Source organism: Cryptomeria japonica, chromosome 9 (assembly GCF_030272615.1).
Source record: "Cryptomeria japonica chromosome 9, Sugi_1.0, whole genome shotgun sequence".
NCBI classification, from domain to species: Eukaryota; Viridiplantae; Streptophyta; class Pinopsida; order Cupressales; family Cupressaceae; genus Cryptomeria; species Cryptomeria japonica.
This window is the reverse complement of record NC_081413.1, coordinates 255,528,612-255,556,465: the sequence shown is the minus strand read 5'-3', so window position 1 is coordinate 255,556,465 and position 27,854 is coordinate 255,528,612. Positions and strand designations below refer to the sequence as shown.

Sequence of the window (27,854 nt, the reverse complement as noted above, 5' to 3'; positions counted from 1 at the left end):
CCCAATAGTCTCTCATTTATTTATATTACACAAAGTGTAATCAATCAGACCTATCTAAAATCTTTGACTTCATCTCCTAAGGGACCTGCAAAAAAAACATATCGTATAAAATAATACACAATCATAATTCAACATTCAAGTGCAAGAATATTACTTTACTCAACTAAAATGTAAAAATTTAACGTTAAACATATTTGTAAATGCACAAATAATAATATTCATTGATGCCATGATTAGTTTTTATAATGAGGATGCATTCAATTTAAAATACAACATAAAGCATACATCATGACTCTTCAATGGGAGTTGCCTTAAGGATACAAAACTAAATAACTTACTTGTAATTATTCAAAATAAAATATAAAGTATGCACAAATAACTTGGTTTTCATTGATGCCTTCTACTTCTGGTAGACCTGAAACAAAATTAATAGATTAGATTTAATAATTAGGATGTATGATTTAAAATGCTATATAAAATATACATCACTACTTTTAAAAGGGAGGTGGATTAAGGGTTCAAATTATAACTTACTTGTATATATTCATTCTGTTATACCATCTACATCCTCTCTCTTTTGCGAAGCATCTATAATTGTCTCATGCTCTTCCATAGAGAGAGTTCATAATTGTTTATTAGCAGGTCTGCCAAGATATCTATCCAATTTTATATTGGTTGCCACTACCAAATGTGAGTAATGTATAATCTTCTTCTCTAATTCATAATCTTCAAACGTGGGCAATCCATTATTTCTTATTAGATATTTGCGAGGCTAGGTGCCAACAACAACCACAAATCCTGTTGGATAGTCATAGCCATTATCATCTACTTGAGGAGTCGTTAGATAATGTTTGGCTCTACACATCGAGCCAACCAATACTCTGTCCCCTCTTCATTGTTCTCTGGTGCAACAACAACATAGACATGTCCTGTGCACAAAACAATTTTATTTTAATATTTAATGAGATAGAAAATATATATATATATATACACTATAAAATTTCATATATGTACTATTTAATAAATCAAAAAAAAATTCAAAAACAATTTTACCTTGTTTTATAAGATCTGAAATTCGATCATAGTCATTTGATGCAAACACCTGATCCATATCTTCATTAGTTCTTTCATGCGGATCATTTGCATCTATGGGTGTCAATGATCTTTGTTGTCATTCTTCAACCCATTCTTTATTCTCACAAAATTCCCAATCTTCAAAAACACAAGACAAAAGCAAGCAAGCTCCCTTGTGAATATAGTTCATGTGTTTGAATTAGAACTCTTCAACGAATGCCATTTATTTGATCCAATGATGTAATTACAATCATGTTGAATAGGAATACTATCTTCCTCTACCAACCAGAAGAAACGTCGAATTGCAGAGTTCTCAGTTGATCCTTGTGAATATAGTTCATGTGTTTGAATATAGTTCATGTGTTTGAATTAGAACTCTTCAACGAATGCCATTTATTTGATCCAATGATGGTATTACAATCATGTCGAATAGGAATACTATCTTCCTCTACCAACCAGAAGAAACGTCGAATTGCAGAGTTCTCAGTTGATCCTTTTGACAACTTTGAATTGCACCAATCTACAACTGCACGAGCATCTCTTAATTTCACTCCATCCTCAAATTTCAATTGTTCTCTAGCAAGAGTTTTTTTTACACAGGCACCAGTGCCATCGTGTTCCCCCTTACCAAGTCCCGCTTCAAAAAAACTCCATAAATGTTGGACATTGGTTTTCTTGTGAACTCTGCATAGCCAATAAAACATTCTTGCATTTTTGAATTGTCCAGTGCAGTTATCTGACCATATCATATGTTGTTTCATGTCAATTTCTCTTTCCTTAAGATTATCATGAAATACCTCGAAGCAATGCTCAAAAAACTCTGACGAGTGTAATCGATTATCACTAACATAGAAATGATACTCCCTCAAAAAATTTATGTTATCTTATGTACTATCATGGTCATGTCTATATACAATGTGCACAAATATGGCCACTTGCATTGAGTTGTATTATTGTGATTGAGTTTCCTCTTGTGGTTTTAGATTATAATTTTCTGCAAAATCCACAACTAATACTATTGTTCCAACTGGAAATGTGTTCTTGCATGTGTGAAACTGTCCATCAAGCCATCGGGCATGTTGAGAATGTTTCACATATTTTGGAACAATATGACTTTTAAACTCACTGATAAATGCATTCACACTATTTTGTTCTGTAATCATTTCTAAACGTTTCCCCATCTTTCCATCCTTTAAAGGGTATTCTATATTTTCTAATCTCTTAACATCAATCATTTTTTGTCCAAACTCAGATGAAACATTTTCATGCGCAAACATTCACCTATCAAAGAATAGTTCCCACATAAATTGCAAAGGTCATAATGCATGAACTGGAAAGAAATAATTGCTCATTAGGTGGTTCACAAAATAAACTTGCAATAAAATCTTTTATAGTTTCAGGTAGAACATAAACACCACAATCTTGCACAAGATCATTACCATGCAACATACAACATATATATCGAAAAACATCATAATAGTAACGAAACTAAACATTTTTATCAACAACAAGATACTCTTTGTTTATTGATTTTAACATACCAGGGTTTGCATTTTTCAAATGATCTTTGACTAGTTCGTAAATTCATTAACACATATTCATCACTAAATTTTTTAAAGAATTCAGTTTGAGTCATGTCAAGAAGATGTTTTGGATGACGATCATGAATTTTTGATCCCACGCTTAACTTTAAAACATCTCTAGTATTTGATGAAACTCTAGTGTTATCATGCCAAAATTTTGCGATTAATTGTTTAGTTTCATCGTTTAATTTCATGTCCGACCTTTGAAGTCTACCACTAAAACTCCAACAATGGTTTAGTGGATCAATTTCAATTGTGTCTCTTCTTTTGGCCACTCTTGACAAGGTTCTACGATGTAAGTTTAAAAAGCCACTTATGTCACTTAACATACTTTTACTAACAATTGTTTTGTCAACTATAGCAGTTGTTATAACTCTACGTGCCGCATTCTTATCTTTAGATCGACTTGTTTCTCTAATAGAATTGATGGCACTACAAATAGTAGATGCAACTTGCTTATATGATTCATCTTTTCTTTTTGGTTTTGCATAAATACCTATTTTTTTCATGACTTTACGCATTTTTAACATTTTTATTAATTGTAGCATTAATTGACATTGGAATCCTAACTTTTTATTATAGAAAAATTGTTTATATAATCTGTTCGCATGTGTTCTTATTTGTCTCCAAGAAACTAACCCATTAAGATTATCTAGCACATTGCTATCAATAGTAAACAAATTACATTCATTTTCTTTCAGAGAGGGTGGTGTAATATTTTCAATTTTTATTTCTTTTCGTATTGGTGTATTAAATTTAGATCCAACTTCATTTAAATCAGCAATTTGATTGGCATCATAGTCTTGAGGATTTAAAAACTTACCAAGATTTGCATCCACATGAACATTTGCATCAACAGTCATACCCATGTTTGGTTCTACATTTCTTGCGTCCATCTTGATCTCTTCAATGGTCTCATCTGTAATGGGCACTGAACTAGATGCTTCAATGTTATTCAATTGTCGTTGTTGTGATCTTCGATCTCTTTGGCATTTTGCCTCCTCTCTTTGTGCTTGAATTTTGTCTGTTGTCATTGTCTTCCTTTGTTTCTTTTGTCGTTGCTTAGATCCCATTTTACAAACTCCTCTTCAAAAAATAATATTTCTTTTTACCAAGTTCTTCTGAAATTTGTGTAAAAAAGATTTAAAAAAGTAGTGCCAAATGCTATAAAAAATATTTGTCAGTACGAATTCCAATGATAATCTAGTAATTTGATGCAATCTGTCCTTTTTTTACAGTAATGGTAATTTAGGAACGGGCACCCGTTTTGAAAATGAGGGCCTGTTCCCAAAACCAATGATTAAAAAAGGAACAGGCCCCCGTTTTCTCGTTCTATAGAAGTTGATTCCACAACCCGCCACTTGCCTCGGGATTAGGTCCGGGATAGGCCTGGTATGGCCACACTTGAGACATGGACCTGCAAATTCAAATCTCCATGAATGAAAGCACAAATATGAACGTCTGAAATAGTTTACGTGCCTCTAATTAGAGAATTTTTATACGAAATTAAAACCCATTTCAGATTATATTCTATTTAAAAAAAATCAAAAAATGTTAAGTTTACATCAAATTATGTGGGTCGTACACGTCAAATTTTTAAAAAGATAATTACGGTCATTAAAAAATTAATTAAAAAAAATATTTAAAAAAAAAATACAAAAAAATATGCTCATCAATCTTCAGTGCGTTAGAAACCATTTCCCAAAACGGTTTTGAGAAAATAATTTTAATTGTGTCAAAAAGTGTGGGTCGTACACATGCATGGTTTTGTCCTGAAACAGGCATTTTTAAAACATAGTTTTTAGAACTCCATTCAAAAAGTTATTTTTTATTATGTGGGTATTAAAATAAATTACATATTTGGAAAGCAGACTCATAGGGCTATCTTTTATATTCCTGACTTTTTCCAAGATTCAATCTCCAAGTGTTTCAAAATTTAAGCTCAAATGAGACAAAATCTGAAAAATTAGGGAAAACACTTCCACTTTTTGGCCAAAAAGTGGACTCGGCTTCTTGCACTGTTCCTTAATAAAGGGATAGAAGGGAATGGTCAATATGGGTAAACATTATGTGGGAATTACTAAATTAAGATTGGAAGTCAGAGGAGTTCACCAAATGGGTTGTAAAAGAAAGAATGGCTTAACTTTATATTCACCTTAGGACTTTGGGGGCAAACAAGCCCTCTCTTTAATTCATGCCATGCATTCTAGCTAGCCAACCAACACTATAATTAAATTTAGAATAACTCTAGTGCCTTTTAGGCCATGTGATATGCAATAGTAATCTAGCGTATGAGAATGGGTAGCAAGTTTCTACTTATAATTCCTTTCTTCCTTGTAATGATTATATACTATCCATCAGCTGAGTATTAGCTAAAAGTATATAGGGAAAGGAAAGGTTCAAATACATTCTTTTCATCCTACCATTGTTGGATCTATATAGGTGAGCCATAGAGGGAGTAAAATTTAGAAAATAATTCTCAAATTAAGAATTTATTTTTAGATATATTGCTAAGATGAGTACAGGTGATGAATTCTATGGCAATGGATGGAATCGGGACCTTATGAGGGCATAATTTGAGGCCATATAACTCTAATACATAGGCTAATCCTCTCCATCCAACATAAGCACCAATGGATAAACTTTATGACTTCTTAAAGAAAAGCTTATTGATAGTCAAGAAAGATAGTATTCAAGTAGCATATTGTGTTGATGGACTATTAGTCATACCACTTAGATAGTCAGATGGATTCTACTAGGAGTGGGTGGGTCTTAGGGCCAATGACAAGACAACAATGGAGTTTTCTTTTTATATATTCATCTATAGAATGTAAGGAAAAAATATTTTCTAATGAAGAATAGGTAGATAACAAATCACATAAACCTCATAGTATAGTTATGTTGCATCCTAATAAGGAAAATGGTCTTTTAACTTATTAGTTGTAGGTAACACCTTAGGTGAATAGTCATTGGGGAGTTGACCTATTGAACTTTAGGCTTGTTGATTGTCTACTCTCTCATCACAAGCTACAAAATCTACTTAAACGAGGATAGGGATGGAATCCACTATGCTTGGGATCATATTTCATCCCAATGCAAATGAAGAGAAGTTAAGGACATGGTTATGTTAGGATTAAGGTGTCATCTATCTTATACATCCAATTGCATGGTTCCAACATCCTTTGAAGGTGTCTTAAGGCACTTAAGGTGTATTGAAAAAATAATTTATAATATTTAATTCTCACTATTGTTTGTAATACATTTAGGGATGATGGGTTCCACTAGCAGCAGTAAAGGTGGGTTGTGAACATAATTACTTAATCTTATTCTCCCCATATGTGGACACCTAGAATAAGATAATTAATGATTTAGTAAGTGGACAAATGAGTGACATTTGGGTTTCTCCAAGTGGGCTCTTGGAAAAGGCAATAGGTTGCTGGCATGTTGGCATAACTGATGGAGATGATGATGTACCAGTAAAGGATGATGATGATATATTGATGGATTGTTGGTGATGATATAATTGTGATATGATGCTTTATGATCAGTTATTTGTGTTGTCATTGATGGCAACCATTTTTTTTTATGTTTGGTATATCATCTAAGTTATCTAAGCATAGCCTAACCGGTAATGAATTGAGTTGGACAGAGAAATTGCTAAGTTGCAGTCAACCGGTAAGTAGGAACAGAGAAGGAGATGGTTGTGGTAGAGATTTGTGTTGAGTTAGGTGTTGTGGTTTGGAATGTATGCTTATGAAATTATAATCAGTCTATGACTGGAACTGCATCATGTTTGGAGAACTGGAAGTCATGTTTTTAATTAACTGTTGTATATTCAGTGCAGGGTTTGAGAATCGGTGACAAGATCTTTAACCAGTAATTATTTATGGTTTGGCGGTGAATCTTATCATGTTCATTACTTAGTGGTGACGTGTCAAAATCGGTGTAAAGTGATAAGATGTTGTTTGAGCATGATCAAGGAGCAAATTTCTTGGGAAACAGTGAAGTGCTTAGCAGAATGTGATAAGGGTTTGACAAATTATCAGATCGATGTGCGGTGATGCGTTATGATCATTCAACGGCTATAATTGTCTTGAATTTTTTTTTAATGGTCTGAAATGATGATCTGTAATGATTTGTAATGATCTAATATGATCTATGATGTAAATTCATTGTAAGTTAGGGTTATGTAACCGACCTAGTTGAATAGTGTATTTAGGTCGAGTTTGAGAAGAGATTTTGTGTTGGTGATTAGAGAAGAAGAGTGTGACGAACTAGATTAAAGAGTCTGCATGTGAGAAGCAGAGATTGAGATGAAAAGGATCTACACTAGCAAGCAGAGAGTGTTGTGATAAGGTCATTTACCTGTTGTTCCCTAACACTTACAGTAGTATTAAAATCCCTTTATCGAGTAGGTCCTAACAAGCCTGATATTGTAAATCCCTTCACCGGGTGGCTCATTAACTTGAGTTTATATCCTCTAGCAAGGTTACTCCTAACAGGGTTGAGGTTAAAATCCCTTCACCAGGTGACTCCTAACAGGGTCTGCTCCTGACTGGGCATTATTGTAAAGCTCCTAACTGAGCTAGGCCTTTAACAGGGCGCATTCCAAAAGGGTGAAAATATTGTGAGTACCAATTCCCACCGTGGTTTTTCCCATTTGGGTTTCCACGTGAACAATCTCAATGTTCATATGGTGGTTGATTTGTTTATGTGTGGATTTAATATTATTGTATTGCTTACATTTTGATGAACACACGAATGAGTAGTTTGGTAGATCTTTTTTGAAGTGATTGATTGAGTAGTTACCGGTACTGGTTATGAACTATTTTTGAGAAGTATTTTCAGATTGATAAAATATTTCTTGTTTGAAAATATGTAACCCCTTGTTAGGTGATTTTGTTCCTTTACCTTGTGATCATGTGTAGTGAAAAGGTGTTCATATCGGATAGGTATTGGCATCCTAGTTATATGGAGAAACACCGACCTAGATTACAAAATGGAGTTCTTATGTTGGGTTCATGGTTTTAGCCCATGGTTACAGGCAAGCGCTGAAAGATAAGCCACTGACCTCTTTGTGAGCTGTGGAGTTGATATGTTTCAGATGTTTTAAGCTCTTGAATTGGTTTTCATATTGATTTGCATTTTTATCTTCTTTTTAATATGTTAGTTTGTAGATATGTGCTTATCCAACTCTTCAGATGACATGCTTAATGTGAATGTCTAGATATTTAAGTGGATTCAAATTTACAGAGCTTTTGCAGGTTTTCCATGTTAACTAAAATTTGTGGTAAGATTGTATTGAAGGTGTTCTAAATGGAAACAATTATAGGCTTGCATGCTTGCTAGGAGGGTTCTTATTGACCTATGGTTATTCTTATGTGGGTTTGTTTTGCAAATCAGATCTATTTTTGTTTTTTGTGTTAGAGACTTGGAAATCCACATGTTATGCTTGATTATCTCTGTTATGCATGACACTAATTTGGGGTTGAACCTTTCAGTTATTTGAGATTGGAGCATTGACTATGTGTTTCTCCTTTGAGAGATTGCAGATCTATTGATCTTGTAAATTTTCTAATGAGGAATTTGTTCAGTAGGCCTTATTGTTGATCACCGTTATTACATTGGTATGTTGATTGCAGTGAGAAAGGGATTTTTTAGGAATACCTCATAGAGATTTTCATTTGAATATTAATAGTGGTTTATGGTCCATGAAAAGATCTATTCACTTTTAGTGGAATTTTGGTAATGATGTTCATGATGCCATGTATAATTTGGTATCACTTTCAATGGGAAATTTATGGAATTACATAATGTGTTGTATCTTCTTTGTTTCGAGATATTGGTTCTAATCTTTTTGTGGTTTCTATGTGTAGTGAGCCATTGACAATATTTCATTAGAATATGGATGATCTTTTACAATGGGTGTTGGTCTCGTGTGAAACTCTTGGATTCTACCTTTGAAATGCAATGAGATTTTGATATCTTTGGTTCTATTGACAAATGATGTGATGTTTTATATCTTTTTGGTTTGGAGATTGTGGTTTGACTCTTCCCTTTGAGCACTCTTGGTGTTGAGTTCTTTGATCATATTGGGACCATGGAGGATCTTCAATTAGGAGATGGTTATCACTACTCATGGGGAGTTTGGTTAAGTAGTTCAGTGGGAGCTTTGGCAATGATATGGATTCACCATTTTATGATGGATGGTTATCTTCGTGTGGTTTGGAGATGGTGACATCTTGGTTTGCCATGGAGGCCTTTTGAGTTTTGGTGAGATGTTGGTTTACAATATGTTTTTTGGAGCAGATGATGATCTTTTAAGGAGATGTTAGATCATGATATGTTCTTGGTCTTATTGTTGAAACTTTGACAATGGTTTTGTTAGTTCTCTTTGGTTTTGAGTATTAATCATTTGCTTGGAGTTTCATTATTTTATAGGGTTGTATTTGAAGTTAGCATGGATTGATTGGTAGATGTTCATGCAAACTAGAGAGCCTTGGGTGAGGCTATGAGATCTCATGTTTTTGGGGATCGTGTGCTGAGATGGCTACTCTTTGATGAGGATTTCAATAGAAAGGTTGAACAACCTATACCTATTTATGGATGTCAATTCATTATGGACTTGAAGAGAAAATTTTCATTTATTGTAAGATTTGATTGCTTGGTTTTGTGTTCTCATGACAATCTTGTTCCCACTCTTGATCTACTCAAAAAGTGATTGATATGCGAGGTATTGTTTGCTTGGTTATCAAATTTATTTTTTAGTCTGTATCTTGTTTTCTCATGTGAGCTAGTCCTGAATATAACAATTCTAAGGACTTGTTGAGAATATGATGCATAGTTTTATGGGTTTTCATTGTTCTCCTTGTTGGTCTTGAGATATAGACAAGGTTTTGAGGACTTATTTGGTGAGGTACAAGAAATGGTTTGTGACTTAAGAAATATTCCCTTTGTTAATGCTTGATTTGTTTGTTTTAACTTTGATGTGCAAGGTTTACATCTATTGTTGTCATGTTTCATTTTATTTGAATATTAGATCTTGATATCCTTTTACTTTTGGAATGGCAAAGGAGATCTTAAATTACACAACTTGGTACATGCTAGTGTGGAACAAAGATATGGTTTTAATTGCAAGTTCTCTATTTGATCTTGTTTTGGTTTTTGGATGTTTATATTCACATGGTTGTGTGAAGAACTTGGGAGAGCTATGGAGACAAGTGCTGAGAGGGATATTGCAACATGTTTGGCTGTGTAATGCCCCGCCAGGAAACCCCGAAGGGATTAAGCTAAACACAAGAATAGAGTGCAATAATTTTTTTATTTTTTTTAAAGTTACACCACATTAAGATACAACAAGATATCAAAGATTCAGATTACATAGCGGAAGACATCAACTAACACCTAAAGAGTTTCCCAACGAGATTACTTAAATATCACAATTCACTTAACTCACACAATTAATCCAATAAGTTGATTACCTTAATAACGAGATAATTCTTAATCGGGATAATTTCTTTCGAAAGATGGAAATATAATTCACAAGCGAAGACTCATCCATTAGATCTATTCATAACCTTCATTCAAGCTTTTCATTTAAAATACAAGCCATACATCTAATATTCTAATACACTAGAATTTCATCATAAACATAAGAGGTCTTTTCAAGCATACTTAATTTCCTTGCAACAACTGAATATATTCCATTACTCTAAGTTACATTCTTTCATATTCCAATTCATTGCATTAAAGAGACGATTGCATACATGCATCTACGATAAATCTCATCTAAACCACTTATGCATTTGATCAACATGGCATACAAGAAAGACTGCATATAAGCATTTAAAGTTAATTCCATTTATCCACTTAACCATTCTAACATAAGCTAATCATACATGATAAAGCTGAATAAAGGAAACATAAGAGAAAGCATCACATAACACCATAATGATCTCGGAGTTCACCCTTAAAGGGCTACATCTCCGGGTCTGCTCAACTGCAAGACCCCTCTGATAATTAATAAAGTTAAGAATACAAGAGGTTACACCATTACAATCTGGCCATCAAAGCGAAACATAAACATTATACAAACGACCGCATCGGTCAATAAATACATGAACGATCCCTGAAAAGAACAGGATCCAGCTGAACATAATCAAAGCTAAAACAGGGTCCAGAAGAGCATCCACAAAACTGAGCCATCACCACCCAAGGTCTACCATGAAACTAGGTACTCACAAGGGCAAAGACAATAGGAAGACCCACAAAGGTACTCATAACAGGACAAAACGACAACACACTAACGAACGTAGGGACAAGTGTCATCACACAACCTGGTATGGTTACCATGGCAAGTCTTCATAGGTCCTAGCCCCATACAATGGGTTACCCTGGCAACCTAATCCGAGCTTCCGGCCCATCCAAGCCTCATGTGGACCCACACATCCTCTCGTGAAGACAAGGATGATGGTTTGCCATTTCAGGCCTTCTCACAGCATGTCGAGTCTATGTTAGCACTCGTCTCATGTGTGAGGCACATTTATCTTACTTAGAGTTTACATTCTAATCTACTATTAGGTTATCACTTATTAGACTCACTTTCGACGGGTTACCCAGCAGCCACTTTGGGCGCGGCCCCCAATTGAAAGCCACTTTCCCATATGACACTAGACTAAACTCAGACGAACTCAAAACCAAGGACTAGACATGGTCAGACGAACGGAGTTCAAGAAGGGAGAAACAGCCATCTAGTCAAACACGACTCAAAGATGAACACTTACAGACGGTACTCTAACTAGAGACCTGACCAACTAAGGTCAACCACGAATCATCATTCGACTCACACAAAAAGGATAAGACCAACTATGACAACATCACAATACAACAGTCAACTCGGAATCGAGGACTGAAACAGGCGCCCCAAATCATTCCATACGACAGGGTCCCATCAAAACAAGCACGACTTGCCATTTCATAATCAAAAGCGAATACAGAAATTAAACTCGCATAGGAATATTCAACAGATACAATCTTTCTGAATTGATCTAAACATTAAACGTCGATCAAGCTTTCTACAAGATCTAAATCAGATTACAGTTATCTACCTCATCTAGGGATAAGTTGTTCTTGGTTTTCTAACTCTCTAAGGTTCAAAGCATCGAACAGACATATAAAGCCATAATGAGTTTTTAAACCAATTCATATTAATAAAATTCAGACAACCATTAATCAATTAAATAAGATATTTAATCTCCAATAAAACACCATTGACGTACTGGTTCAAAACCAACCTCTACAGTTTCATATTTTCACGCCTAGTTGCTCTATACGGATCCCGGAATATAAATATAAAAAGGGAATCCAAATGAAGATAATCATTTTCAAAAGCATATCGTTTAAATTTCTAATGACCAATGGTTAAATATTCATTTCGGACCTTTCCAGATGACTTATACCCTTAAAATCTTCAAACAATATATATATGGGCAATAAGTATGTTTAAACTCAAAAAGATTTTTCCAATATAACAATATTTGATCTACCCAAAGTATTCACAATTTAATAATAAACCTTGCATAAGAATCTACTAAAAAAAATTCATCAGCATATATATATATCTATGCCGCATTACCCGTAATTAAAAACTTAGTTAACAACTTCCATTAAATAATATTTAAATATAATATATATTTTTTTTTGAATAATAAAAAAAATACATTAGAAAAAAAACATTCTTTATTTAAAACTTACTAGAAACAATAATATAATAAGGGGGGCGGCGGAGGCCGGTCCCACCTCCCATGCGGGGGTTGGGCGAGCCAAACCCTAGCCGCAGGCGGATCCATGCGGCGGTGCCACTGTGGTGCCCGCAAGTCCGCGGCACCCTGCGGCCACCGCAGTGTGCCGCGGCCATAGTTATCAACACCAGCGAGGGGAAAGTAGGGAGAACGAGTGGGGGACGAGCGGGGGAGGGGAGGAGGAGCGGGTGGAGCTCCGCTCCCCGCCCTCCAACCCCAAACCCAGGGTTCCGTTTTTATTAAAAAAAAAATCTCACCCAGTTCGGTATTAAAACAAACAAAAACCCCAACTCAAATTTGTTTAATAATCTCCATTTAAACTAAGATCCGGTTTTAAAAGCAAAGTGTTTTGGGTATCATAATTCTTGATGGTTTTCATCCTTCCCAAATACAAAGGGGTTTCAAACACCCAAACAGCAATGAGGAATAACACACCTCAATTTTATTTTTATTTAACAACACAAACCAGACATGGCAAAAAAGAGAACCATTTTAACACAATGGTCTAACTATGAAATTTTCTTGAAGAACACAAGCTACAAGCATGGATTTTAACCCACAATTCCAATTTTAGAACTGATAACAATATTTAAAAGATTGGATTTTGTCAACAATCAATTTCACCCAACAAACCATTTCAAAACAACAAGGAAGAACAGTTAAGGTAAATCCTACCTCCATACGCATTCCTGGAATAGTTGAAGGAGAGCCCAATCCTGCCAGATCCAGAAGAACTTTCTTCCTCCCCAAAACCCCCAATTTTATCAAAAATTATTTTCCAACCAAAAATTCTCCAAAAATGTCCATCCTCAAAATTTCCCCAAAAATTAGGTTATATGGAAGAGTTGACCAAAATTCCATTTTTGGAATTAAATTTTTTTATTTAAAAATAATCTTCCAAAACTAATTCTCAAAATTAATTCCTTTAACTATCACAACAAATTGACTTGCTTTTCAATTCAAAATCGATTTTCTCACTCAACTGAAATTTAACTTTCTAATCAAAAGCCAACAAAATACAATTTAATCTATGGCAATTAAATACAAAACTTTCTTTTTCGACAGCATACACAAAATGCATTTAATATTCAAAGTCAGCTATTTAATTGAACTTACTCCCAATTTAAAACGAGCAATCCAATATCAACGAAAATCGCATAACGGAATCCCGATTAATCTAGTCCATTAATCTCTAATGCACAAATACATATTTAATCAAAATAATTACTAAGAACTAATTAATCAATTTAACCATACACACCAAGCACGCAAACCGAGAAAGTCAACCAGACAGACGACTCGCAAACCCAAACAAGAAGGGAACACCGACGACGGCTGACGATGCTCACTTGAGCACGACTAAGGTCAACTAGGGTCTTACGACCACCTAATCCAACTCTAAGGATTAAAAGAGGTACACTCAAACCTGCACATACAGGTGAAGACAAACCTCGCACTCCTGCGGCGTTGTACCTGAAATTTCCTGCAACCAAGAGTCATACATGCATACATATATAAACTTAATGAAAGCGTTAGCCCGATATTAATACCACGAAATAGGAACACTAACCAACTTGCATACAACTAGTGTGAAAACCACATCAATAGCTATGCGTTAAATCAAACATCTGATTATAATCATAATATTAAGATAAACTGAACAAGATTAAACTAAGATTAGAGATTGATTAGGGCAGGGGTATTACAGGCTGTAGGATTTGCAAATCAATGTGGTATGTGTAAGGTAGTTACATAGATCCTTTGTTATTATTTGAATCTAATGCTTATGTTCATGTAAAAATTGGTACAAGTTTCAGTGATAGTTGACATGGTTGCTTTGCATGTATACATGGCCTCTCTTCTTGATGGAGTTTTTTTCCACAAGGGTTTCTCCACATAAATCTTATGTTATGTGAAAATTTTATGCTATTGATTTATATCTTATCGCAACTATCGTATGGAAATGATATTTTTATATATAGATATTATAAGTTCACATAAAATATGTATATTAAGCATGGTATGTAGGCTAATTTTTTCGTATTATTAAAAAGAAGTATCTAATCATAGTTTTTCACATTAAAGAAACCTAATTTTCAGATTTGCATATAAGTTTCAAATTTTCACATTCTAGTTGCCCAAACCTTATATCTAGGTAGAGATTGATTTACTAGGTAGAGATTGATCTTCACAATCTTTAACATTGAACCTATTTATTTCATAACAGATTCTACATGACCATACTAAACACTAAAGGCATGTTTCAAGTATTATTAGCAATTAATCCTCCACTGGTCATTTCGTTATAAATTATATTGTTATTGTGGATGACATGGTAGTATGCGTGAATAGTGAAATATTATATTGTTGAAAATTACTTTGCATTGTTGTCTCTAGATATCCATTTACTCACTTATCATGATTGTAATGCAATGATGTTGAAATATGTGCAAAGAGTTTGGGTCCTCTTAGGGGCGTTGTCATTATACCCAATTCAAAATTTAAGCTTTTATATAAAATTCTAGGAGTTTCTCAATAGTAAACTTTCTGCATTACACAAATTTAGTTCATTATAAGATTTGATATTACCAATTCGTGTGACATCTAGATTTATATTTGAGTTATATCATTATCGATTATTTTATCATTTTTAATTCATAATTAACATTTAATCACTCATTCAACTTAGGGGTTTAATTGCATGAAGTTTTTTCATTCATTGCATGTTTCTCTAAAATTGGTCTCTTTCATATCATGATTTAATTGAATTGGAAAAGATAGAATATCTTCATATATGTAGTTTAATATTTTATTTACATGAATTGTCTTATATATTCTTTTTTCTTCGCATTCTTAGGTTTGTGCTCCTTCAATGTTTAAGTTTTTGGTTATTTCCTTCACAATATATTGAATTAGCTATCAATCTAAAATATAATTGGTTCAACCAATGAAAATAAAGATGAAAAATTATCAAACTTAAAAAAAAGGTTTAAAGACATTAAAATAATCATTCAAATTATTCAAAATAAGAAAATAAATTTAATTTAAGATATGCAAAAAAAATCATTCAAATTCTTCCAAATATGAAAAAATTTATCTGTCCAATATTTTCAATTTAAAATGTTATTTTAATTTTTTACATACAAGAAATAAGTGGGATAAATTAATCAAACAATTATTACAATTCCTCATAACAAAAAACAAAAAACAAAAAATTGTTTATACATCAAAGAATATGAAGTTTTTAAGGATTTAATGTAGAGCATGTCAATGTAAATTAATAAAATTCACATGTTTTAAATAGTGTTATTTATTTTCTACATATGTAATTAATTATAATAAACACACATGCCACAAGAAATGTCAAATTCTGAAATTCACATGTTTTAAATATTATTATTTATTTTCTACATATGTAATTAATTATAATGTACTCACATTATCTCTTGCTTTGAAAACTACCAAACCCTAAGTTTATTTAAACACACATGCCACAAGAAATGTCAAATTCTGAAATTCATATGTTTTAAATAGTGTTATTTATTTTCTACATATGTAATTAATTATAATGTACTCACATTATCTCTTGCTTTGAAAACTACCAAACCCTAAGTTTATTTAAACACACATGCCACAAGAAATGTCAAATTCTGAAATTCATATGTTTTAAATAGTGTTATTTATTTTCTACATATGTAATTAATTATAATGTACTCACATTATCTCTTGCTTTGAAAACTACCAAACCCTAAGTTTATTTAAGTTTATTTAAACACACATGCCACAAGAAATGTCAAATTCTGAAATTCACATGTTTTAAATATTATTATTTATTTTCTACATATGCAATTAATTATAATGTACTCACATTATCTCTTGCTTTGAAAACTACCAACCCTTAAGTTGATTTAAGAACACACATGCCATAAGAAATGTCGAATTGTGAATGAATACACACACGACACAAAGGGAAATACCAAATTTTTTTAACACAATTCACACAAAAATGAATGCAAAATTAGTTTTAAAACATAAAAGTGATTGTGTACACACACACGCGCGGACACACAACAAAAGTGAATTACAAAATTTAAACACACTACACTCCACATAAATTGAATTCCAATGTTTATTTAAACATACACACATGGAGTGTCCATGCTAATGTTTATTCAAACAAAAATTGAATGTTAATGCTAAATACACACATAACAAAAATCAAATTTATAAACTATACAAAACTGAAAAACATGCAACACATTGGATTCAATTCAAACATGACAAAGTTAATGTCAAATTTAGTTCAAACACAAAACACACTTAAAGTTAGCATCCAAACGTACATGTACACACACACACACACACACACACACACACACACACACACACACACACACAATTAATGCTTCACATATCCACATATGCATGCACTATAATAATGTGAACATCAAAGAAGTTTGTTTATACATACATTCCATAGAAAATAAGATAGAAAAAATGGATGTCAAAGTTCTTTCCAACATACGCACACTACAATGAAAGTTGGGAGTTAGTTCAAATAAGAACACACATAGAGTAAATGCCAAACTTAACTTTCAAACAAAAACACACATACAAACAAAAAGTGAATTTCAAACATACTTGAATATGAGTAAATTTAAGGGCACACACCACATAAAATGAATGTCAAATTTAGTGCAAATACACACCACAAAAATTGAATATCCAAATTAACTTTCAAACAAAGACACATAAACACAACACATGAAGTTCATTAAAAAATGACAACATTAAAACACACTCCATAAATTAAATGTCAAAGTTAATGTGAATACCAAATTTGAAGCACACAAATTGTATGTCAATATTAAATTTCAAATATATACACACAATCACACACAAAGTGAATATTAAAGTTCAAAGACACCTCATACTAAAGTTCAAGCATGCAACATTATTGTTAGTGAAAGTTCAAACATACTCACGCATGCCAAAGTACAAACACAAATAAAGTGGTTACCAAAGTTAAAACACTTATTACACAATGTCCGTTTCACATATAGCTTGTTCAAACATGCAAAAGTTTATACACATACAAAATAACTACTAAAGTTTATACACAAAGCTATTTCACTTCACATATTGAGTTTGTTCAAACATACCAAAGTATACATACACAAAAGTGGTCACACACCTAATTTAAACAAGTTTCACAAAAATTTACTTTAACCAGGCATCACTTAGGTTCAAACATGGCAAGGTACAAACACATAGAATATGAATAACAAAATTCAAACATGCAACAAAAGTGAATCTCAAAGTTAATGTAAGGTGAATGAAAGTTAAAACACACATACACATGCCAAGTATAAATATAAACAAAGTGGTTTTAAACCACACACAAAGTAAACACTCGAGTTTACACATGTTAATGTACAAACACACACATTGTGAATGTCAAAGTAAAGTTAGTACACTCTTCATCCAAAGTGAAATTGAAAGTTAAACCCAAATGCACATTCCAAAGTATAAATATAAACAAACTGGTCGCAAACATGTTTCACAAAAAGTTACTTCAACCACACACAAAGTAAACACTTAAGTTCAAACATGTTAATGTATGCAAACACACACACACACACACAATGAATGTCAAAGTTCAAACACACTTCAACACTAAATTTCAAACATGTAACATAAGTGAATGTCAAAATTAGCACACTCTTCATACAAAGTGAAAGTAAAAGTGAAAACACAACTTACTTAAACAAATAAGTGAATTCTAAAGTTAGCAAACTTTTTACACACGGTGAATGTGTAAGTTCAAATCCAAACACATGCCACACAAAGCTAGTTCAACTACACATGAAGTAAACTTAAAGTTCAACCATACACAAAGTAAATGCAAATGAAGTAAACACAAAAAATTAGTTCAACCACAAATGAAGTAAACACAATAAACTATATTAATAACAACAAATGCAATCAAAGAGAAAGGCAAAGTGTCAAAATTTAGTCAAAATGGATTAAATATAAATTAATGCCAAACTTCAAAATCATGTTTCAATAGACAATAAGTAAATCAATGTTCAAACACAATTACACTACAATGCACTACATGACATTATAATTGAAAGGCATTGTCATACTTAAATAATTAAACTATGCTAAAATGTCATATCATTAAATGTGATGAAATAAAAAAAAATTAAAAAATATTGAATTTTATGCAATAAAAAAATATAACCAAAAAAAAGAAAAACATGAACACTAGACTGAAAACAATGGACATGGCCAATGACCATTCCCCACAGCGTTGGGAAGGGGGGCACAATTCAACCCCTTCCAAATAAAAATTTGGCATTAAACAACAACTTTGTTTACATATGAATTTACAAATACTGATTTCAACAATTGATTCAAAAGTACAATATTTTTTTCAATTTTAAATATTAAATGTTGCATTCAAACATTTCTAGAAAATACAAGTCAAACACTCAACTCAACCATGATTGGAATTTAAATCAATTCCCCTGCCAATGTACTATACAATATTTAAATATTTTATTATTCAAATTAAACTGACATAAGAAAAATCAATAAATGAATTTAATGAAAATACACAAATAATGTTGCAGATTCTTTTACATACACCAAAACCTTCAAAAAAATAAAACAAAAAATTAAATTATAAATCTTTGTAATTCTGATATACAAATATACAAAATGATAGTCTAGACAAAATATAACACTTAAAAAGCACTCCTCTATGTCAAATGTCATAAAGCATGCCCCACCCCCTTGTTAATGAAGAATGCAAAATATGTTTAAAATTCTTCTCTACAGAAATGTAAAAGCCATGGAGAGTGGCAATGACAATGAAGTATTTTGAAACATAACTATTGCTATACTCTTATTCATGGCCCAGTAATATCCAGAATTTTTCAAAATATTATCTAAGTGAGGGAAAACTCACCTTGGAAATACCAATAATATCTAAATTTCTGAATGATTTTCTATGGTATTACAAATGTTTGGTAACCATGCATGCAAAATGCAGAACATAAATAAGTTAACCAAACTATTTGTAAAATAAGAGATCGATACAAAACTCATCTGTCAGAAGTTGTATACATGCAAACTGTAAAAATAAAATAAAAGGGGTAACACACCATTCATTTACACAGATAAAAAAGTCGACATGCATGCAAAATGCGGAAGTATGGTCAAGGTACAGCTTATAATGCTTCAAAATAAAACAAATAGAATAAAATGATTTCAGTGTATGCATAAAATGGATTTGACAAAAAGGCTATGTTAATAATGCAGCAGGCGATCCAAATGCACACAAAGATATCTTAATCTTGAATTATGTTGGGGGTTTTGAGAATGTATAAGAATCGATTACAATTACGATGGCACGCCTGTGATTAAAGCATTGAGCAACATTGAAAACATAAAAGTATAAAAACCCACCAAAAGTCATGCAGAATGAGCATTGCAAAACAGAGACTCATTTACAAAACCCAACAGATTTAAGAGAACAAAGAGACCACTATAAAAACCCAATACATTTAAAAGAACATGAAAGCCCATATACAAGAAACATGAAATCTCACCATGATAGATGATAAAACAAAGAAATAAGCTTACCTCGACAACATGGTGACCAAGATATGGTGAACGTATTGGTGGGGTGAGGTTTATTCTACTACTGTTAAAATGGTCGAGCGGAGTCAATCTATGGCTCTGCCCTGTTCAAAGAAAAAATATTAAAAAGTTAATATATAATGCCTTCGAGTGTTAAACTAGTTGATTGCTACATACTATGTAGAGGATGCCAAATTTCATGCTTCAAACTGAAAGTGTTGTAAAGGATGTCATTATATCTAACTAGAATTACTAACTCAATTCAGATAATTAGTTTAAAATTTTAAATAGTAATTTGAGGTCTACCTGAAAAAACCCATCCTCAAACAGAGAATCATTATCTACACATTTATTTCTATCCTCCTACACATTTATTTTTATTTCTATCCTCCTGCATTTTTTATCTTTGTTTATCTTTGTTTGTAATTTGTCTAGCTAATTTCTGAACTATGAATTAACGGTACCATCTACTCTTCTATCCTCATTAATGCCTCTACTAAAAGTTCAAATTGATCTCAGATAAACATTAAAGTCATTTGGATCCTATCAAATTATATGGAAGAGCTTTGCCTAGTTGAAACTTGAAAAGTCTATATTACTGGGAATGGTGATGTTGCATTTGTTCAGGGGATCTACCTCCCGAAAATCCCAGCAAATTGTTGAAAATTTCAAATTCCAAATGTCTTGGCTGCAGAAGATTTTGGAATGAGGATTTGGAAGCACAGAACACTTTTATCTGTACTGGAAACTTGCAGGCTTGTAGAGTAGAAGATATTTTGTTAAGCCTTGGACTATGAAATATATTTATGCAGATCTCGTGCTGTATATGGTACTATCTTTTGTAATATCTTGCTGTATTGACAAAATCTGAAGAGCTAAAAATACTTCGTAGTAAACAATGATTTTTGGGATTATTATTGGAGAATAGTTTGCAATATATTCATTTAAATGAGTAATTATTTGATAAATCATAAATTTTGAAAAGTGTAATGTCCTCATTTTGAAATAGAATTTAATAATATAAAATATTAAAAATTAAATTAAAATATAAAATAATATAATTAAATATTATTAAAATTTTATTAAGTTAATGAATGGTCAAAAGACAAAATAAAAAGTTGTCTCCTTCAAACATGAGATATAAAAAGAAGAAGAGATTCTCATTTGAAGGGAGATAATTCGAGGAATCAGAAATGCAGATCCGATTTAAATAAGAAGTGCAGATCTGATTGTGAAAGGTTGTGTCCCTTTCACAGGGCAGATTGCACTCTTTCACAAGGGAGCTACTAAGTGGGTGTGTCTCTTGCTAAAGAGCATACATGAAGATGTGTGACCTAAGGAAAGGAATCAAAAGCATCCAATATCATCACCATCGATCAGATAAGATAGAAGAGCAGTTAATAAGAACTGGCTCTCACGTATCGATCAAGTTTAAATTGCACTCTGCCATCAGACCACAGCCTGGTATGCTGAGTTTATTTTATAATTAGAACAATTAATTCTTACAATTTCGTTAAATTTATAATTACAGATGAAAGGCCAAACTATGACACACAATATGAGCAGAATTATATTCATATATTATAAGCATTAATTCTGAGAATAATATAGCAAACTGTATTTATTAGTGAATTATTCTAAATAGAAGAATATAGATAGATAGATAGATAGATAGATAGATAGAATGGATATATGCAAATGGACTAAAATAGTAAATTCCTATAAATAAATAATTAGAATATGTTCATAACATTTACATTCTTAATACATTAAGAATTGTTATATGGTAGTCTAATCTTTAATCTTTCCTATTGTCCTTTAGAAGGATTGAATGTGGGAATGTTAAGGAGAGGCGGTAGTAATACCTCGCAAAATAGGTAGGTCCTGCGGTGAATGGGCATGTGTTGCATCATACCAAGGCACTATTTGTGAAGGATAGTTTCTAGCATCTTAACATGGTTATTCCCCATTCTTCATAGGGTTGAGAATTAGGTTAGAGGTAGGAATTGGGGCTTAATTATAATAGTTATCAAATATATTACAAAAGATAAATGTTCATTAGTTGCAATAATTGAATCTAAGCATAATAGTTATATTGAAATATGTTGGCCTTTGTAATAAGAAGTATAATAAACTGTACAAATTAAGAATAATCCTAACGCTAAACTGATATAATTATAATTCAGAAAAAAAATTGGAAGGGCACATTACAAAAAGGAGATTGTTCTATTATGGATTACTGCTCAACTGTGTAAGGAAGCAAAGCAAAGCGAAGCGATTCTCTAAATTTTGGTAGATTATATTCTACTCGATTTGGGAGATAAATTATGTTGACAGAAATCAGAAAAGAATATAATCTACCAAATTTAGAGAATCGAATCAGACTGTGTTTTGACTCAATTTGAATTTTTAAAAGTTTCTTAGTAATGTCACATTATATTTGAAGGCAAAGGAAATCGATTCTTTAAATTGACTGAAATCACAAAAGAATATAATCTATCAAATTTAGAGAATCAATTCAGATTGTGTTTTGACTAAATTTGTATTTTTAGAAGTTTTTTAGTAATGTCACACTATATTTGAAGACACGGTCACAAAAGAATATAATCTACCAAATTTAGAGAATCGAATCAGACTGTGTTTTGACTAAATTTGAATTTTTAAAAGTTTCTTAGTAATGTCACACTATATTTGAAGGCACGAGATAATACACCAAGGGTTTGGGATCATTTTCCAAATTTCATACAAATGTCACATAATAGGTCAAGGAAGAAGATGATCTACCACAGTAAATAATTAAATTAAACTACGGCATGAATTATTTCCCACAATTTCATACTACTGCTGAAGAAAAAGTTCAGTGAAGTCATCGGTTCAGAATTAACTAGCAACAAGAGTAAAGCACAAGATCAATGCAAAATCAATTGCAGAGACTAAACATGATCTTTTCACAGCTGAAAAAACATAACAGACAAAAAGAGGTTTGGGATTGAATTATACTGTTCAGTGAAACTATCATACAAATGTCACATATAAGTTAAGGAAGAAGATGATCTACCAAGAGTAAATAATTAAATTAAACTACGGCATGAATTATTTCCCACAATTTGATACTGCTGCTGAAGAAAAATTTCAGTGAAGTCATAGGTTCAGAATTAGCTAGCAACAAGAGTAAAGCACAAGATCAATGCAAAATCAATTGCAGAGACTAAACATTGATCTTTTCACAGCTGAAAAACATTACAGACAAAAAGAGGTGATCAAGTGAGCCAATGATCTCATCTAACAATTCTAGCCATAATGTTCAATGTCATGGATGAGTGGTCCTAGGACAAGTTAGTACTCAACAATACAGACTAACCATGATGTGAACGTTTACATAATCCCAAGTGACCTATATTTTAGAAGGCTAAGTACAACCATAGAATATTCCTAACCGTTGTTATATTTACTCCATTAATACTTGGTATTGTCTGTGGATAAATGATGGGTTTTAGAGCTGGTGGATTCTTGAGTTCGAGACAGATTTTTGCAGCCTTTTAAATGACAATATTGGTTGCGAGTTGAAATTTGTTTTCAGGTGCGAGTCAAGGAATATTTCAACTATTTTGGAAACTGTTTTGCAATCTTTTAAATGAAAATATTGGTTGTGAGTTGAAAATTGTTTTCGGGCACGAGGCAAGAAACTGCTAGTATAGCCTAAATCTTCACCTTTCCAATGTTTTTCCTGATTTATGACCCTAATCGAATGGTCAAGTTACTTTGAGTTAAGTTCAATATTTTTTTATTTCTGTCTTAGTCTACGGTGTTCTTTGGCTTGAAAATCTCACGACATTATAAACTCATAATTACAATATTTGGCCCGCTTTCCTCAAGCACAATTCAATATACAGTTTATATATTAATTCCTCTATGAAGTGTAAATATCAAAACCCTAAAAGCTAATCTCAGCATGTACTTTAAAGAGAAGACAAAACACGAACATGAGTATACATGTTCGGCAATCACTTCAACCCTTCCATTAAGGAGCCCATTAAATTCGTTTTTAAATTACTCAAATGAAACCCATGTTAGCTGAAATTTTAGAAATAAAATTCACAAGCACAAAAAGTTGCTCTAAAATCTCAATGCCGTTATTCTGAAAGGTAACCCTTTTCTCAGAAAGCAAACTAACATGAAAACCAAAAAATGTTTGTAAATGGTGCAGAAAAACATGAAACGTTAAATTTGTTGAGAAATGGACCAGCTAGGACTCGAACCTAGGACCTTCCATACGCTGCTGGAGTGCTCTACCACTGAGCTACTGGCCCCTCTTGGACCAGTCCATTGTCGGTCCGGGTGTGGCTTATTTTCAACACCAACACCCCCCCTGAACCTGGCTCTGATACCATGTTGAGACATTGAGCAGCTAGGACTCGAACCTAAGACCTTCCATACGCTGCTGGAGTGCTCTACCACTGAGCTACTGGCCCCTCTTGGACCAGTCCATTGTCGGTCTAGGTGTGACTTATTTTCAACACCAACAAAATTACTAATCCTATATAAAAATTCATAAGAATTACTACCGGAAAGAGCTCCTGACAAATCTTCGGCAGCTATTCTGCCAATAATAAGCTTAGGACCCTGTGCATATTGGAAATTTCACAGTAGCATAAATACATATATAAATAGATATTCTATAAGGAAAAATACATAAATACATAGGTATTCTATAAATCGTTGGGAGAAATTTTATAGTAGCATAAATACATAAACAAATAGATATTTTATAAGAAAAAATTCATAAATACATAATTATTCTATAAATCGTTCGAAGTTTATAAAGACAAACATAGGACACTGACTATTGGGGAATTCTCATTAATAAATCCTATTCTCAAGCTTAAAACCTCCCTCTTCTGAATAACTCCATCTACAGTTACAGGGGATTTGGCTGAATAATCCCTTATTTATTTATTTATTTATTTATTCATTTATTCATTTATATTATTTCTACGATTTTGAATAGCAATAACACTAACTACTTGCACAATACACACTAGTTATCATTCCTTCATTTTAATTTTGCAGTAATTGGATTCAGAATACTATACAAAAAAACATAGGATAATATGTATATTTATCCCCCTCCCACACATAACATGTAACACAAACTGCCAAGATTAACTATTAGCTTACTAAAATAGGGCATACAGATACAAAGTTTATATAGTAGCATTGCATGATATTCAAGAGCTCCAGTATTACATTTACAGCAACCAAGTATTCACAGTAAGGGGATAACTTCTTTCACCTATAGATATATTTATTTAAGGATGTAAGGTTGCAAATTGTATAGGTTAGAATGGAACAATGTACTACAATGTCCTCATGCATGAAATGCATCCGTCAAATAGGATGACAAGGTTGTCAAGCCTCTGCACAATAGCCTCAGCAAGAGCCAAAATACTTGCCACACAAAACCTAGTGCCATCATGGCAGAAATAGGACAAGAACAAGTCAGACAGACACAAACAAAGAAGACTGAGGACCAAATGGAGACAAAAGGAAATACAACTTGGCCTGAACAAGAAATAGAGGAAGCCCCTACACATAAAGTAGACGAGCGAAAATCCGAAATATCTAATTAAAAAAATGGAGGATGAAGAAGCACAAAGAAAACAGGTACTCCAGGAAATGCACCATGAAATTCACTGACACCTTCTAGAAAACAAGCGCACAATTGGCAGAATTGATTGAAGTACACATCAAGAACCTCGAGTTCAACTGAGCTTAGTCACTAGACGAAAAAATGGCTTCCTACCACTCTGCTTAAAACATAGGCAACTGTAGCTTTGATAAAGGTGGCCAGGGAGACTAGACTGTTAGAACACGAGACATGATTATACATTTGACTCCAATCAAATTCGTTTTTCAATTACTCAAGTGAAACCCATCTTTGATGAAATTTTAGAAGTAAAGTTTCACACAAATACTCAAATGTAAATGTATTTGCTCTAAAATCTCAATGCTCTTATTCTGAAAGGTAACTTAAGTCTTGACAAACGTTCTTGTAATTTCTAAACCCTTTTCTCAGAAAGAAAACTAACCAAAAAAAAAAAAAAAAATTACAAATGGAGAAAAAAAACCTGAAATATTAAATTACTAATCCTGACAAATCTTCCGAAAACGTCTGCCAAAAAGGGCTGCTGACAGATATTCCGCAGCATGCAAAGGGTTTCTCTAATTGGAAGAACAAGCTTCTCTATGATACATCATTTTATAGTTTGAAATTAATTCTCAACTCTATTGATTTTGCTCATAACTAAATGCAATGTACAATGCGAGTAGAAAAGCATATATTCTATTTAAAACAGGATACATGAATCTAATTTAGTACAAAATACATACATGTTTGAATTTGAATGCATAAATTTTCTTATTGCTGAACTCATAACTTCATATACGTGTATTTTTACTTATAGAATACCTATGAATTTTTCCTGATAGTACCCTACCCTAACAATTTCAAATCCTATACAGAAATCCAAAGAGGGTGGAGAGAAGAGATATTTATACCGTTCAACTGAATGGATGGAGAAATTCAATAATATAATATACACCAAATTCCCTTGTAAATGAACTACTTGAAACATATAAATTCTTCAAAATGAAAGAAAAAACAAGAGAGCAGAGTATAAGATGTACTCACCATTTTCTGTCCATAACTCCAATCAGCCACTCCAACACGTAGAATTCTTGCTGCTGCCTACCTCCATGCCCATCAAAAATGACGCCCCACAGAAAAGAAATACACAAAATACCAAAACAAAAAACTGCAATTCAAACCCAGAAAGCAAATGAAAACATCTGAGTATAAAAAGTAAAAATTACAAACTCAGGAAAGCAAGACTCAGAGGCATGGCCACGCCAAAAAAAAATTGAAGTTAAAAAGAAAACCAAAAAAAATGAAAGAACAATATAATCTATAGGTGAAAGAAAACCAAAAAAAATATAATCTGCTCTGCTTCTCTAGTATATGTCCTTTTAAAAGAATTGAAATCCTGCTTTTTCCAACGGGAACACGATCTGCTTTTTGCAACGGCCATTGTAATTTGAGTGTCGTTAGGGCACGTTGTGAATTGAATCTGGACAGTTATTCATAAAAAATGGATTGAATCTGGACAGTTATTCGTAAAAATGGATTGAATCTGCACTTGTGTCGTTAGAGCACGCTCCTCTGAACGTTTGATATCGTTCGGAAATCGACTCAAAATGGATTGAATCTGCACTTGAAGTACAAATTCCATTCCCACTCGACACTACATTACTTTTCAACTTCATATTCGTTTTCTGAGTGCAGTGCAGTTCGTAGGGATTTTTGGGCAATGTTCACTAGTGGGCTATCTCTCAGTTTTTTTGTTTTTTTTTTTAAATTAAGTTTCTTATTATATTTTATTATTTTAATTATATACATTAATTTATAATTATAATTAGATAACTTTTTAATTAGATTAGAATAATAATTATATTTAATAAAAAAAATTTAATGTTGTAAATTAGATTTATAACTAAGTTACAATTAGAATTAAAATCGATATTATATAAATTATGTTATTATTAATTATTTATTTTTAGGGTTCTAATATATATAAAATGTTTTTCTAAATTATCAATTGTTATTTCAAAATTTAAAATAATTATAAAATATCTTTAAATATTTTAATCAATTATATTATGCTTGTAATCTTAATTATTAATTATTTTA

At 32.4% G+C, this 27,854-nt stretch overlaps 1 long non-coding RNA gene across 1 annotated transcript; it reads right to left on the bottom strand.

The window, feature by feature from the left end:
• On the bottom strand, positions 1 to 27,457 carry LOC131858623 (uncharacterized). The gene is made up of 3 exons (XR_009358994.1): positions 26,799 to 27,457; positions 20,111 to 20,211; positions 1 to 85 (listed from the first exon to the last, which is right to left on the bottom strand). It is a non-coding gene; the product is annotated as an uncharacterized LOC131858623 (long non-coding RNA).
• Between the last annotated feature and the right edge of the window lie 397 nt (positions 27,458 to 27,854).